This window comes from Macrosteles quadrilineatus, unplaced genomic scaffold (assembly GCF_028750875.1).
Source record: "Macrosteles quadrilineatus isolate MER2022 unplaced genomic scaffold, UCM_ALF_1.0 Scaffold_8__2_contigs__length_117827958, whole genome shotgun sequence".
NCBI classification, from domain to species: Eukaryota; Metazoa; Arthropoda; class Insecta; order Hemiptera; family Cicadellidae; genus Macrosteles; species Macrosteles quadrilineatus.
In genome coordinates, this window is record NW_026542601.1 from 38,699,872 (window position 1) to 38,715,451 (window position 15,580).

A 15,580-nucleotide genomic window follows, 5' to 3' on the forward strand; every position below is an offset into this window, starting at 1 on the left:
TAAAATGTAATCCAGTTCTAGAGCTTTGTTCGAGGGACGTAACAGTAATTAAGACTGTATGTACTAAATCCAACATAAAACTGCTGCTGGCCTCTGTTTACATGCCACAGGGCGACGATGGACTGCTCCCATCGGCCGAGGTCAGAAGATTGGTCGACCTCGCACACGAGTCTGGATCCGAACTCGTGATAGGCTGCGACTCCAATGCCCATAATACGGCCTGGGGATGCAGGGACACTAACAACCGAGGTAGGTCACTTCTAGAATACATAGCTTCTTGCGGCCTACTTGTTGCAAATGTAGGCTCAGAACCAACTTTTTTAAGCAGGATAGGCCAATCAGTAATTGATCTTACCCTGTGTTCGGCGGGTATGGCTGACAGGATTATTGACTGGTCAGTGTCCCTTGAGCCATCCCTGTCTGATCATAGGCACATTGTCTTCGGGTTGGGGAATTTCTGCGGCGAGGTTCGCTTATTCAGGAGCCCAGTTAAAACCGACTGGGCATCCTTCAGAGCTGATCTTCGGGGCAGAATTGCCTCGAACCTGAACACATCTCCTATTAACACGCTTGACGCGCTTGACGAGGCGGCAGATCGTCTAACTAGGTGCATAGTTACATCCTTTGAGGATAATTGTCCTTTGAGCAAGGGAAAGAGCAACAGGGCTAGTTGGTGGGGTCCTGAACTTGCCTCTCTTAGGAAGAGAGTAAGGGCCCAATTTAGGCGAGCAAAGATAACCAATAATTGGGATACATACCATACAACTCTCACAGAATATAACCATGCAGTACGTAAGGCCAAAAGGCTCTCATGGAAAAATGTTTGTGGAAATTTAGAGAGTATCAAGGATACTTCTAGAATACATAAGGTACTTGTTAGAGACAGGCATGTTACTTTGGGTGCCGTTGAGGGACCGGATGGTGTAATGGCTTTTGAACCTACCGAAATACTAAAGGTTATGGTAAAAACTCATTTCCCTGGTTGTATTGTTTCTGAAGTGCAGCAGGAGGAGGTGAGTCCAGAGCGGCCTAACCTGGGCCGTCGTGCCACTCATTCTATGTGGAGCACTGCTTGCCGCATAGTCACCTTCAGCAAGGTAAGATGGGCTGTTGGCTTATTACGACCCTTCAAATCGCCGGGTCCTGATGAGGTAAGACCTGTTTGTTTGCAGGAGGGTCTTGATACAATTATACACCCACTCTGTAAACTTTTCAGAGCCAGCTTAGCGTTAGGACACATTCCCTTAGGGTGGTGTAATTCGCGTATCGCATTTATTCCTAAACCAGGAAGGGATAGTTACACTGACCCTAAGTCATTCAGACCCATTTCTCTATCTTCTTTCTTTCTTAAGATCCTAGAAAAGTTGGTCTCAAGATATATGATGGATACAGCTCTTAGGACACATCCTTTACATATTAATCAGCATGCGTATGTCTCAGGAAGATCATGCGAGACTGCGTTGCACCAACTTGTAAGCAAGATTGAGAAAGCTCTAGAGAGCAGTGAAGTGGCCCTGGGTGCCTTTCTCGATATTCAAGGTGCTTTTGACAATACTGGTACTCCAGCGATTCTTAATGCGGTGAGAGCAAGAGGTTTTCACGGTATAATATGTAGATGGATTGAATCCTTGCTTCTCAGTAGGAAGGTTAGGCTCTCACTCCACAATGATACGATCGAGGCAAGAACTACTCGAGGATGTCCTCAGGGGGGGGGTTCTTTCTCCTCTACTTTGGAATTTGGTAGCAGACGACCTTATAAGGACCCTCAACGAAAGTGGGGTTTTCGCCTTAGGTTATGCTGATGATGTTGCAATCCTTGTGGTTGGAAAGTTCCACGGAACCATAACTGACCTTATGAATAGAGCTTTAAGGGTAGTGGACCGTTGGTGCCAGGAAGTTGGGCTCTCTATAAATCCCAGGAAAGTTGTAATGGTACCCTTCACAAGAAGGAGGAAACTGGACGGGATCGGCCCACTAAGACTGCAGGGTACTGTAATAGAGCTGCAGAATCAGGTGAAGTATCTTGGTGTAATTTTGGACAGATCACTTCACTGGGGACCACACCTTCAAAAAGTCATTGAGCGTGGCAAATGGTCCCTTATGGCATGCAGGCGGATGGTAAGTGGCACATGGGGGTTACAGCCTAAACTTATGCACTGGCTGTATGTATCTGTTGTTCGACCCGCCCTTACATATGGTTCGCTTGTGTGGTGGCCAAAGATGGAATCAACTATAGCTGTCAAAGCTTTAGCAGGAGTTCAGAGGCTTGCTCTTATTATGATAACTGGGGCAGTAAGTAGCTGTCCTGGAGCGGCACTTGACTGTCTGCTTGACATGCTACCTATTGACATTTATATTAAGGTGGTAGCAAGTAAAACAGCCCAACGCCTTAGATGCGAAAACTTATGGATAGCCTCAGGGAACAATAAAGGGCACTCTAAAATTGTTCAGGTGGTACATAATGATGAATTGGACTTACCTTCAGATCACATGTCCAAAAAATACTCCTTTGGAAAGCCTTTCAAAGTACTAATACCAGATAGGAAGGATTGGTCTGGCGGAAAAGGACCCATACCCACAGGTGACTTAGAATGCTATACTGATGGTTCTAAGATCAAAAATGGGGGCACTGGAGCAGGTGTGCATTGGATGAATGGAGGCACTGGTATTTGTCTTCCAATGGGGGTGTACCCAACTGTCTTTCAAGCGGAGGTCACTGCCATTCTAGTTTGTGCTCAAGAACATCTTAACAAAGATATCAGAGACAAAACAATCAATATCTTTACTGATAGTCAAGCGACCTTAAAAGCATTAAACTCTTACGAATTCAACTCCAGGCTCGTGTGGGATTGTCTTGCTTCTGTGTCTGAGTTGGGTAGGAGAAATGACCTTACGCTTTGCTGGGTACCAGGACACTCAGGCATTAAAGGAAATGAAGCTGCAGACAGATTGGCAAATACTGCCTCTGCGACATCATTGTTAGGCCCGCAACCCTTCTGTGGCATCTCACGAAACAGTGTATGTTCTGCGATTGCGTCATGGGCCAAGGAAAAGCATCGCAAACGCTGGGTCGATGTTCCCCTTCTTAGGGTCAGCAAGCTTACTCTGTTTAGGCCTTCCAAAAAGGTTGCCTGTGACCTCTTGAGACTAGACAGACGAAGAATTAAATTAATTGTTGAACTGATAACTGGTCATGGAAGATTCAGGAAACATCTACAACGGATGGGCTTATATGATGGTGAACCGATCTGTAGGTACTGTGATAGGTCAGAAGAGACAGCTGATCACTTACTCTTTGATTGTATTGAGCTCTCTGACGCTAGATCGATAACTCTTGGAAATATGGCTAGAGGTAGATTTCTTCCTGAGGATGAACTAATTGGGAAGCTACAGGCATTCATTGGGCGCCTCAACTTGTAGGTCAACAAGAAAGCAATTAAGTATCTGGGGTGCGCAATAATTCGATTTCGGATGAAGTGCTTTAAGGTCTCGACCTGCCCCTGTCAGATAAGATAAGATAAGGCCTACTATATTAGAACGTTTCAAATAATATAAATAAAGGGAAATAAATGGGGCTTTTTAGATATGACCGCTGAATATTTACAGACAATGTCAATGTTAATTTCTGAAAACTAGTTTGAAACAACCTATAATGGACTTGTCTCGACTTGTGAAATCTCCATATGTATCAAAAATAAAACCATAGATTAAAAGTTAGGTACAGCACTTTAGGTACGTTGTCAACATATCAAACATAGTGCATTTGTAGCCTACCGGCACTACGTGATCTCTCACTCTCACAATGCATCAGAATAAGTTATCGTGCTTTGAACTTCTATGCATAGGAAAAAACTGTATCGGGGACGTCCGTCGCACTGACCCTACACTAATTGACGGAAGAAATCGCCGACCGTAAAGAGCCAAGAGCGCGTCAAGTTCGAAACCAACCAGAAGCTTCGATTAGGTCTCCAGTCGGTGCTAAGACGTCTTTTCAGGTTCCTGGGATGTCATGCTGAACTTATATTTAGTTTTCGTGACGTCCAAGTTGTCGAGCTATCTGTTGTACGGTATTCTGAGTCTTGAATGCAGGAGGCGAGTGGCTGATGTGACCTTTATTTTCAAACTAATAAATAACCATGTCAACCGTCCCTTCTTACTGGAAATAATAAACTTCCACCTTCTTGCGATAATCACCAGACATCAGTGCCTCTTCGAGCTCCACCATGATGGGACCAACTGCGCATAGATCTAATCCCATTCCCCTGATTATGCGCTTCGGGAACGAGATACCATAAGCAGCCCAGTTGACCTATAGGTATATTATATTATCTGCCTCCTTGGGAGCGGTTTGGCGTGCTGTGGTTCGCAGGGCCGGTTTAACCCATACGCGAACTACGCGGCCGCATATGGCGCCACGAAAAATTGGCGCCGTGGCGCCAACGGAACAATTTCTTTTTAGTGAACAACGTAGGCTAATTTTGTTTATTTTTGCTCAGAGTTAAAGTATTCAAAGCACCACAATAAAGGCATTTATTCTGTTTGTACCAACAGCATATGAAAAATGCGTATATTTGTACAGCACTACAACTCAAGGACTTAATGCCATTTGTAGTTTCGATTTGTAGTGAGCTGACGCTCGGCAGTTGGCAGTCGGCAGCGTACTACAGCGCGGCGCCTGTGGGTTTCATTTCATGACTCATGTTCTGAACCACATTCTGATGTTCTGAACCAGATTGATACCAACTCTGCAATTAAAGAATTTGCCAAGATCAAAGCTAGGAAAATTAATTTTTAACTGCTAAGAGCTTTTGAACTGTTCAAATTGATAATTTTGTATTCTTTTTGTCAAGGTAATAAATTTGGTTTTTCATGTTTAATGTGTTCAATTAAAAATTCCTCTCTTGTCATCTATCTACACCTGTTTTCATTGTAATAGGCTTTAACTTATATTGTATCAAAGTTATCCTGTAATAGTATATTCCGTACCTAGGGCCGAAAATTAGGTCTTGCCGGCTCAAAGATAGTTTTTTAAGTTCGAGACGAAGTCGAGAACTTAAATCGATCGAGAGCTGCAAAACCATTTCGGTCCGTGGTACGAACGCTATTTTTCACCACACTATACCCTATTACCACTATTCACAAAAAATCACTAGTCATAACCTTTAAGAGAGGTTATGTTTTTGTTTATAACCACTCATTGTCACCCAAATACAGTGTAATCAGCTGATTGGTGTCCGGTAGGGTAAAGCTCATTACAGTACAGTAGTACGCAATGAAACCCCCATAAGCTGGCGGCAAACAGCTGTTTTCTGGACTAAATCCTTAGTTCGTCAAAATAGTGTAGTGTGGCGTAAAAATTGTTTACCTACGACCGTTTTTTAAAGTAGCCATTTCAGTCCAGTTCTTAGAATTGAAAAGTTTCACTTTACAGCTGTTTACTTTCATATCCGCATAGTTTCATTTCATATCCGCATAGTTTTCTCATATCCACACAGGTAACGGACCAATGAGGTTCAAGTATTGAGAGAAAAGAATTAAAATTGTAATGCTTCGAACGTCAACTAATCAGCTGATCAGCTGATCAGTTGACCAATTTAATTGTTGATCCGACTTGTTCATGTTGATACTCGCGTATTCTTAATTAAGTTGGTGGAAGTCCAAAAATAAATGAAATATTTGCCGAATTGTATCTGATACAATATTATTTATGGTAAGAATGCTGGTAGCAATGTAATATTTAACGAAGTTTAACAAACACGTAATTACAGGAAATCAGCTGATTATACAACAAGTCGTTGCATCACTTTCAGTGGCAATGACAATACACGAAAACATAACCTCTCTAAAAAGTTATCAGTAGTTATTGTTAGTAATTAAATCCAGATTGATAGTAATTAAAAAACGGTCGTAGGTAAAGTAGTGTACGCAACTCGCGTTAATAGTCTTTACGACACTCGTAGAAGTTTTTAAGGCACTCGCCAAGGCTCGTGCCTTAAATTTTCTACTCGTGTCGTAAAGACTCACTTCAATCGTTGCGTAATAGTTATTTGTGCAACTAGTGAGAAAAGTGAGCAATTGACTCACTCGAGAGAAATCCTTACTCACGAGCCGTAGGCGAGTGAGGAATGGTTTCTCGAGTGAGGCAATTGTACTTTGAACTCGAGTTGCACATTATATTTTTCCTACAGTTACCATAAAACAAATAAATTGGTGAAGAAACATAACCTATTTTTACACAGAAGTGAACTTTTAATACAACATTTAATGTGAAGTGACAAATACAACAGTACAACAGCTGACCAGCTGATTTACAGCCAGTGCTGCCAACGTATTTCGCGCGCATACGACGTTGCCTGCATGTTACTCGCTCAATATTTCGTGCCTTCACGTTGCAAATCTGGAGTGAGACAAAGTAATTAGAGTGAGACAATGTTAACATTGTCTCACTGATGAGCGAATTGGCCACTTTGCTTTCTCAAATCAGTGAGAGAACATGTACATTGTTAGGTAACTGTAGGAAAACTACTATTTCACATTTAGTAATAAATTGTTAACTTAGGCCGTGATGCTCGTCAAGCATGACGTCACGATAGAAGACGGCAATGACGTAGGTATTTATTTATTTATTTTCCAAGGAAAGATAAAAACAAGCAGCTGATCACAAACGGCAAACATTATATCATTGCCGTCTTCTATCGTGACGTCATGCTTGACGAGCATTACGGCCTGTTTTTTTTAATGTAGCCTTGGTTTTGCTAAAGTTTATACGATGAGTAAAAGTGTAAAAATGTTAAATTCCTGGGAATAATAAACAGTCTTTTATTGCAAGTATTCTTCTAACCTAAACTTATAAAAAAGTTCTTCCCAAAATCTTTGGGAAAAAATTCACAAATAGAGTTAAGTAATGGTCATGGGTTGATGGTGGGGTGGTGGGGGGGGGATTCTAATTGGCGCTGATTCGGGAGTTCACTTAACTCTGAAAAATTCCTAGAACCGGCCCTGTGTGGTTGACAAAATAATCGAGGTTTTTGTTGAAAGTTTTGTTAAAAGTGGTAAAAGTTTTGATGATTACCTATTGTTATTATTCTATTGTGCTTTTTACCATTCTATTGTTAAATTTTGTTTTATTTTTTAGTTTGGTTGTGTTGTTATTGATGGCTATTATTCATTGCTACGTTATTTGTATTATTTATATCTTGCTTTTCATGTACCGGTATTTATTATTGTTAAATGCTTGTTTTCTATATTTCTCTGTTAGTTTGGGCAGCTTTTCAGTTGATAACATTCACAATTATTCAACCAGACAAACTGCACATAACATTATACGTGTACCCAAACCAAACTGTACCCTGTTTAAGAAGTGTTTTATTTATTTATCATTTAAATTTTTTAATGTCATTCTTGTTTCTGTAAAACAGAGTAGGTCAATTATTGTTTTGAAGAAATCTTTGAAAAAGTGGCTTTTAAAACCAGGTCATATGATGAAATAGAACTAGTTCTAAGTCATGACTAGCTCCAAGTGTTTTGCATTATATCTTTGTAAGTATCTGTATTTCAGAGTCTGTGTTTTCATTGTTTCCTTCCACATCTTAAAATGTTGTCATTATTATGATTACATACATTTCGTTATAGTTCCTGGATATTGTTGAATTTTGTTGTCTTTTCCAAAAATTGTTGGACTACATGTTTAATTTAATTTATAATTCATTTTGTTATCCTTTTCAGGAGAATTTTGTTGTTGTTTTTAAGTATTAGTTGAGACTCCCCCCCACAGACAGAATATTTGGTCTTCTCTTGGGTGTGTATATTTCTTCGCAAGTTAAAGAAAACTGTTTTTCGTTAATTAACAATAAGTTTTGATGTACATTGTAAGTTTATAAACAATTTGTTTCTTAGATCGTTGTAATTTTGTAGTTCTTGTGGAGAAATAAAGATTTATTATTATTATTACTACTATGTGTTTGCAATGAAGATAAACGAAGCTTTATGGCATGGTGGCAACCCAGCAGTGGGAAGCCACACAAAGTTGCTTCTTTCGCATAAAACATTACAGAGCATACAGTATACAACAGCTATACTTCGCATATACAACGAGTGCTAAGTGGCTGGAATTTTCCAGTCACACTGGACGCTATAATCTAGACACTGGCTAAGGGAAAAAGCAGCCCATACGCCTCATCGCCGTAAAGGCCACTCGACATGCACATTGGGGAATCACTAATAGAGCTGCCATGTGAGAGGTTGCTGAGTTCCAAATCCAATAGAAGAGCGACAATAGAAGCCATTGGGGGAGACCTTATCCCCCGGCAGCACAGCTTTCCAAAACGACATTCAACTCTATGCCACTAGGTATAGATATGTGACCATTGCCAGCAGGACGAACCAGCGCTGGCCATCATCTCAGTATCTCAGGCCAATTGTACTGTTGGTGGCGCTCATCCACTTTTTATGCCTTCAAATCTGCTCAGTAGGCGTATGACGTGTTAGAGGCGTTACTTTTGAACTTCAGTGTGCCACACCTCCAAGTAGTTGTGCAGGACTGTCTGAAGGACTGTCAACTGCTGTTTGAAGCTAAAAGAGGAGAGGAAATTCAAAAAGGTCAGATCTGAGTCGGGTGTAGGATCCATCCTTGGTCCCAACCTGTGGAATGTCTCCTACTACATTCCTCAAGACATTTTTCACGTGAACTACACCCAAGACGTAGCTGCTGTCATCACTATAATGAGTCTGGGATCAGGCCAGATGAGCTCAAATGATGGATGATGGATACGATTGAATGGGTTTATAGATGGATAACGAGTACGGACTCGAGCTGGTGGTCACCAAGACATATATATCCCTACTTCGTATGGTCGCAATTTAATAAGAAAGTATTAAAGTATTAAAGATCCTATGAATTCCGGGACGCAGTCCGGACGAAGGCCGCAGCGATGTACACGGCGGATCTACGCTCAATTGACAGCTTCACTAATGGGAGCATATTGATAACAAACATACCCTATGTAGCCTTAGATCGAACAGCCCCGAATTTCCATCACAAATACATCACCATTTCATCCTTCTGCACGCGGTAAAGAAGTTTGAATGTGCCAAATAGAACAAGACGTTACATCAAGCGCTTGGTTGCTATAGTGGTTCTAATGTGTACGAACGTTAGAATAAAATATTTTTTTCACTGTAACTAGAAAATCTGTGCCGTTTTGGGATTTTTCGAGAATGTCTAATATAATAAACAACTCAAAGGCAAAGGTCTACAAAAAAAATGGAAATGTGCAAAAATACTGTACTAGATACCGCAAACGTTAGAGTCCATATTATAGGCCTACGCATTGTTTACAACTGTATGGAGAGGTTAGGCTACGCAACCACAGGTCAGGTTAGGTTAGGTCAAATCAGCTGATTGTTTATTGTGCCGCGCTCAGGTTCGCCAACCACCCGTAGTGAGAATTAAATGCCTTCATAAACCGCTATTATACTGCAACTGGGTCACTGAAGTGTCTATCTTATCACTCTTTACTCGTTTCTTTTGATGCATATAAAACATACAGGCTTTAAAAACAATGACATACTGTATTATATAATGAGGGTTCAATGAAAATACAGTTAATTAATTAATTTATAACATAGATCTCATTTATGTGATTGCATGTTTTATTGCATGAATAAACGTTTACTCACAGTTCTGTAAAAGAGGCCAAGAAGAAAAAAAATAACTGTTTGCTGCTATAAACAAGAAATAAATAAAGCAAATTTCTGCTCATGGTAATTAAATTTAAAGGCTAATTAAAAATATTCTTTATTATTAATACAGAGGCTATAATGCCATAATGAAGTGTACCAATTAATCTTTGCGACCCATTTCATCCTAACCTAAAACTTCGTGACCAGTTATAGGTGACAAGAATGATCGGCGAACCATTCAACTGATAACGTGGTGACCTTGATAACAGACAAGGACACACGATGCGTGTCAGCAAGCCGCATAGTAAATCTGAATGGCAATCAGAAATCCTGACGAATCACAAGCGTTACGGTTTGTTCGATGCTTAGTAAAATATTCTGGAAGCACAAATTAATAATACTTGTGGATTTTAATTTAAATTAATAGGGTTCTTTTGGATGCAATACACAAGTGTAATGCTCAACTCAGGAGAGAACAATATTTAAGCTAGGGTTTACTCAATTAAAGTAGTATAAATAGCTTTGTTCAATCCAAGTAAATCTTTTAAAACGTGATTCATGCTGGTTAAAATGTAATCAGCTATTGGGAGAACGACAGATTTACTTACCCGTAGTCGAAAAACTATATAATTTTGTCAAGTGAAATAGACAAGAAAAACAATTTGACACGTTTTCTTAACTAATCTTTGACGTATCAGCATAATATAACATATTTCTGAAACACATTTTTATAGCGTAGAGAAAGCAAGTTTTAGAAACAAATGAAAATAGATAAAAATCATACTTTTCCTACAGTTACCTAACAATGTACATGTTCTCTCACTGATTTGAGAAAGCAAAGTGGCCAATTCGCTCATCAGTGAGACAATGTTAACATTGTCTCACTCTAATTACTTTATCTCACTCCAGATTTGCAACGTGAAGGCACGAAATAGTGAGCGCGTATGCAGGGAACGTCGTATGCGCGCGAAATACGTTGGCAGCACTGGCTGTAAATCAGCTGGTCAGCTGTTGTACTGTTGTATTTGTCACTTCACATTAAATGTTATATTAAAAGTTCAATTCTGTGTAAAAATATGTTACGTTTATTCACCAATTTATTTGTTTTATGGTAACTGTAGGAAAAGTATAATGTGCAACTCGAGTTCAAAGTACAATTGCCTCACTCGAAAAACCATTCCTCACTCGCCTACGGCTCGTGAGTAAGGATTTCTCTCGAGTGAGTCAATCAGTCAATTGCTCACTTTTCTCACTAGTTGCACAAATAACTATTTCCAACCATTGACACTATGATTTAAAATTTTTATTTTACTTTTAAAATCTTTATTTCAATACTCTTAAGGATACGCCCAAGAGCGTGGAAAGTGTGGAACTGTTACACATACATTTAGAAATCTTTACATCAGTATTCTTTTATTTAGTTTTAGTGAGTGTTGTTTTCCTAGACAACTAATAAGTCGATCAATTCTTAGGAAGTTCTAAACGATTATCAAACATTTCCATACGAAATGCCAAATGATATAATATCTTGGTTGGCCTTGGTCATGTAGATTTTCGTTGGTGATTAGTTTATCTTCTTACATACTATGTACTGTCATAAAATAGAAGGGCTGGTCTAAAAGTAGAGCATGAGGCCCCCCCATCTAATAGTAGAGCATGAGGTCCCTCCCATCTAATAGTAGAGCATGAGGTCCCTCCCATCTAATAGTAGAGCATGAGGTCCCTCCCCCATCTAATAGTAGGAGGCTGCCCGAGGTCCCGGGTTTAAGTCCCACAAATCACCAATAGATTTTATCTATTTGATAATTCCGCAACTCTCGATGTCTATAAAACATCGATGTCTTGGACTAGCCTGAAGTAATGTGTAAAACAGTTTCCGGGCTATAACCTAGCGTCCTAGGATGCGAAGGCGAGACACTAAAAAATGTACCTTCCTAAAAAGACGTGTGCTATAGGCTGTTTGATAGCACCAGTCTCCTTGACCTGAGGACTGGCATGTGGTCTAAGGCTCGTGCGAGTCCCAGGTAGACGAGGGTCAGGAGACAGGTTCCATCATACATGCTATAGAAGCAATCTGTGATAATTTTATTCGATAATTTTAGCAGTCACATATAGTCAATGTCAAGACCCATTCTTGCTCAATCCAAACACGTTTTAGAGCCTTATGCGCGGCCCCTAGAGTTGCTCGCGACCGCGACTGCTTAAGTCGCTTGTAGTAGACAGAGGTGTGGCTAGGGGTAGCAACCACAGAAAACATACTGTTTTCTGTGGTAGCATAGATAAAAGGAGTCTTTTTATCTATGGTGGTAGCGACAAGTGTACCGAGGTCCGACCGAATTTTATACAGACTTGCATGTAGTTTTCGATGCATTCAATTTGTTTGTGACAGTATATTAACTTTCTTTGTTTTATTGTTTTTAGCGAATTTCCCTATAGGGAAGTAGCTATTACCGTAGGTGGCACGGTAAGACCTAGACCCGGGACCGATTTACTTTTTCATTTTGATGTCCCCAGAGGCCAAAAACACTATTCGTTCAAATTTTTATATATGTATATATATATAGACATATATATATATATATATATATATATATATATATATATATACGTCCATGAACGCGATAACTTGAGTAATTTTTGTCCGATTTTGATGAAATTTGGTTTAAAGGTGTAAAGCGGGATAAACTTGAATGAGTTCGCGAACCAGCATGATCGGACCATGGGAACGGGGCTTTACGGGGGGTTTTATGGGGTAAAAATTGGTTTTTCTCACTTTTGACCCTCAAAACACAAAATTTCCCAATTTCTCTTTAGACCTTTTAAAAGAGCTTAAAAAAACAAATAATTTAGTATATGAAAGTATTTTTGTTTGATTATTAGTAACGGAGAAAATTAAAATAATTGTAAATTTAAAATTCCCATGTTATTCTTATGGAGAATATTGTCAAATGTTGTAGTTTGCTTGTTTATGAATATATTTTGATCAAACTTGGCAAATTTATATATTTTCTACTAAGCTATCAATATTTTACTCAAAAACACACTTTATTAGTTTCCTTGTAGCAGCAAACCTAGGTACTCGTTAAACCTAATGTTATTAAAATATATTTAACTGAAAATCAATTCAGACAAATGGAAATTCGCTTAGTCGGCAGGTTTGCTGCGGCGGGGGTATTTATATACGGAAGAGTTATCTGATATTGCCAATTGAATGTTTGACATAATCAGTGCCTAGTTATACGCAAGTGTCCTTTCGATAGTATTATCCTATTGATAACACAACTATTCAACTACCGTAATTAGTAAACCTTCGTACTGGGTTGAATAAACTCAATAAACAACATACATTTAGTTTGTTTTGTTGCTATTTAGGGATTGAAAAGTTGTGTGACGTAATTGAGCCAGTCGAAAAATTAATATTGATGACGTTTTTCGTGACGAAATGTAATCGTGCCGAAGAAAACGGAAGGAGCGTGCAGAACTTGAATAGTTAAAAGATAGGTTGGAAACATTTGTATATTCGAAATGACTTTTAAAAGTTTATTCGATTATTTTCTTACTTTAAACACATTTTTATGCAGTAAATATTTTTTTTAATCGTGCGGATACAGTACTGGATATTTTTTGTGTATCCAAATTTTAGGTACTTTATAAAGATGAAATAAGTAAAAAGTTTTGTTTCACACATCGATGTTATTACTGTATAATAGTACATTTCAGTGTATAAAAAATGTTAGTAAATAATTTAGGGAACCAATAATATAATATGCACCAAAATATAAACGTCTTTTGATACTCTCGTCCCAGAACTAAGTATTTTAGTACAATCTATAAGTTAATAGACCAGCATGTTACTTTAAACCCTTGTTTTCTCTGCTCGTGTGCATCGCAGGGAAAATATAGTTCTACACATACTGTTAGAACTATATTTGCCTATAGATGTACAGAATCGTGCAGGATCCCTTTATAAATTAAACTAGGTAAAAAATAAGCAAAAAAATGAATAAAAAAAATAACATGGGCATTATGGGTTTAGCCCAGGCAAATTAGACATATGCTCCCCAAAAAAATCGTCTAAGCTGGAAAGTGTTTTAATAACTTTTGGGGGTCCCAAATAAGAGTCCTGTGAGTTTGCGACGGATTCTGACGTCTGCTTAAGTTTTAGGAGTCGAAAAACTATGAAAATTTTGCACTTTTTTCAGTTTTTCGCTTATAACTTCTAAATAACGAATCCTACGGAAAATGTTGTTCAAAGGTCTCTTTTAGTGCAATAAATTCTGCGTCGATTGGTGTTAAATACGTCAAAATCGGCCGAGCTGTTTAGCCGCAATAGCTTTCTAAAGTTGGGTCATTTTCATCAACATGGCCAAAAAGTTGATTATTTGACCAGTTTTCGGCTTACAACTCCTAATCGACGCTTGCTATACAAAAATGCACCTGTAGTTAGTTTGGAAAACACAAAATTCTGCGTAATATGTTTTTTTACCAATCAATAATGGTAATTGATTGCTATCTACTTTGTATGGTCGCCATTTAATTGAAAAAAATATTAAAGTTAAAGTTGGAAAATTTTACTAAAATTAATATTTAATATTAATATTTTTTTCAATGAAATGGCGACCATACAGAGTAGGTAGCAATCAATTGCCTTTATTGATTAGTAAAAAAACATATTACGCAGAATGTTGTGTTTTCCAAACTAACTACAGGTGCATTTTTGTATAGCAAGCGTCGATTAGGAGTTGTAAGCCGAAAACTGGTCAAATAATCTAACTTTTTGGCCATGTTGATGAAAATGACCCAACTTAAGAAAGCTATTGCGGCTAAACAGCTCGGCCGATTTTGACGTATTTAACACCAATCGACGCAGAATTCATTGCACTAAAAGAGACCTTTGAACAACATTTTCCGTAGAATTCGTTATTTAGGAGTTATAAGCGAAAAACTGAAAAAGTGCAAAATTTTCATAGTTTTTCGACTTCCAAAACTTAAGCAGACGTCAGAATCCGTCGCAAACTCACAGGACTCTTATTTGGGACCCCCAAAAGGTATTAAAACACTTTCCAGCTTTAGACGATTTTTTGGGGAGCACTCCCTATTTGATCTAATTTGCCTGGACTAGTTCTTATGCTGGTGACGATAATCACAACGAAATATAATTATAATCATAATCAAAACAAATTGAAGAAATTCGAATTATCACATGTTTTATTTACAGTGTGGGGTGAAAATAGAGAAGTCTGTACATTACATATTTTTTGGTCGAGTTTTCGACCACTGGACGACCTCTAGTATACATCTTGATTATTATTCGGAGATCAAAAATTATAGACTGAAGACAATATAAAGGGGCATTTCGGCTCGGTATATCTAGAGTCCATTTGTATGTTACTGTATTCAATCCTTGTCATTTCACCAATAAAAAAAATAAATAAACACTAAGCAACACCACAAAAGGGTCACCCACGGCCATGATTTTACCCGCATATAAAATAACAATGTTTAGTACATATTATTTAGTCACCTCAACCCTAGCCGGTCCCGAAACAAACATGAAAATAAGCCTTAGATTTTACAATACGATGAAAGGTCTACTTTTAGTATCCGAAGTCATGGTTTTACTGTATTCCATACAGCATGCAGAAAATCGTAGAACACCACACACCAAATAAATCTGAAGCCATTTATTTATTCCACATAGGTGAATCGTGAATCATATGTGAAATTGTCACAAGCATGTACAGGGTGAGGCAGTGAGAGCACCCCAATTTTCTTTCGTTGTCACACTATAAGTAAAGCAACAATTAATGAATAGCTGTGCTTATAACATCAATTAAACTATGCCATTTTAGTAAAAAGTATGCTTGAGGCTATTAACATTGAGATTTGATGTGGAAAC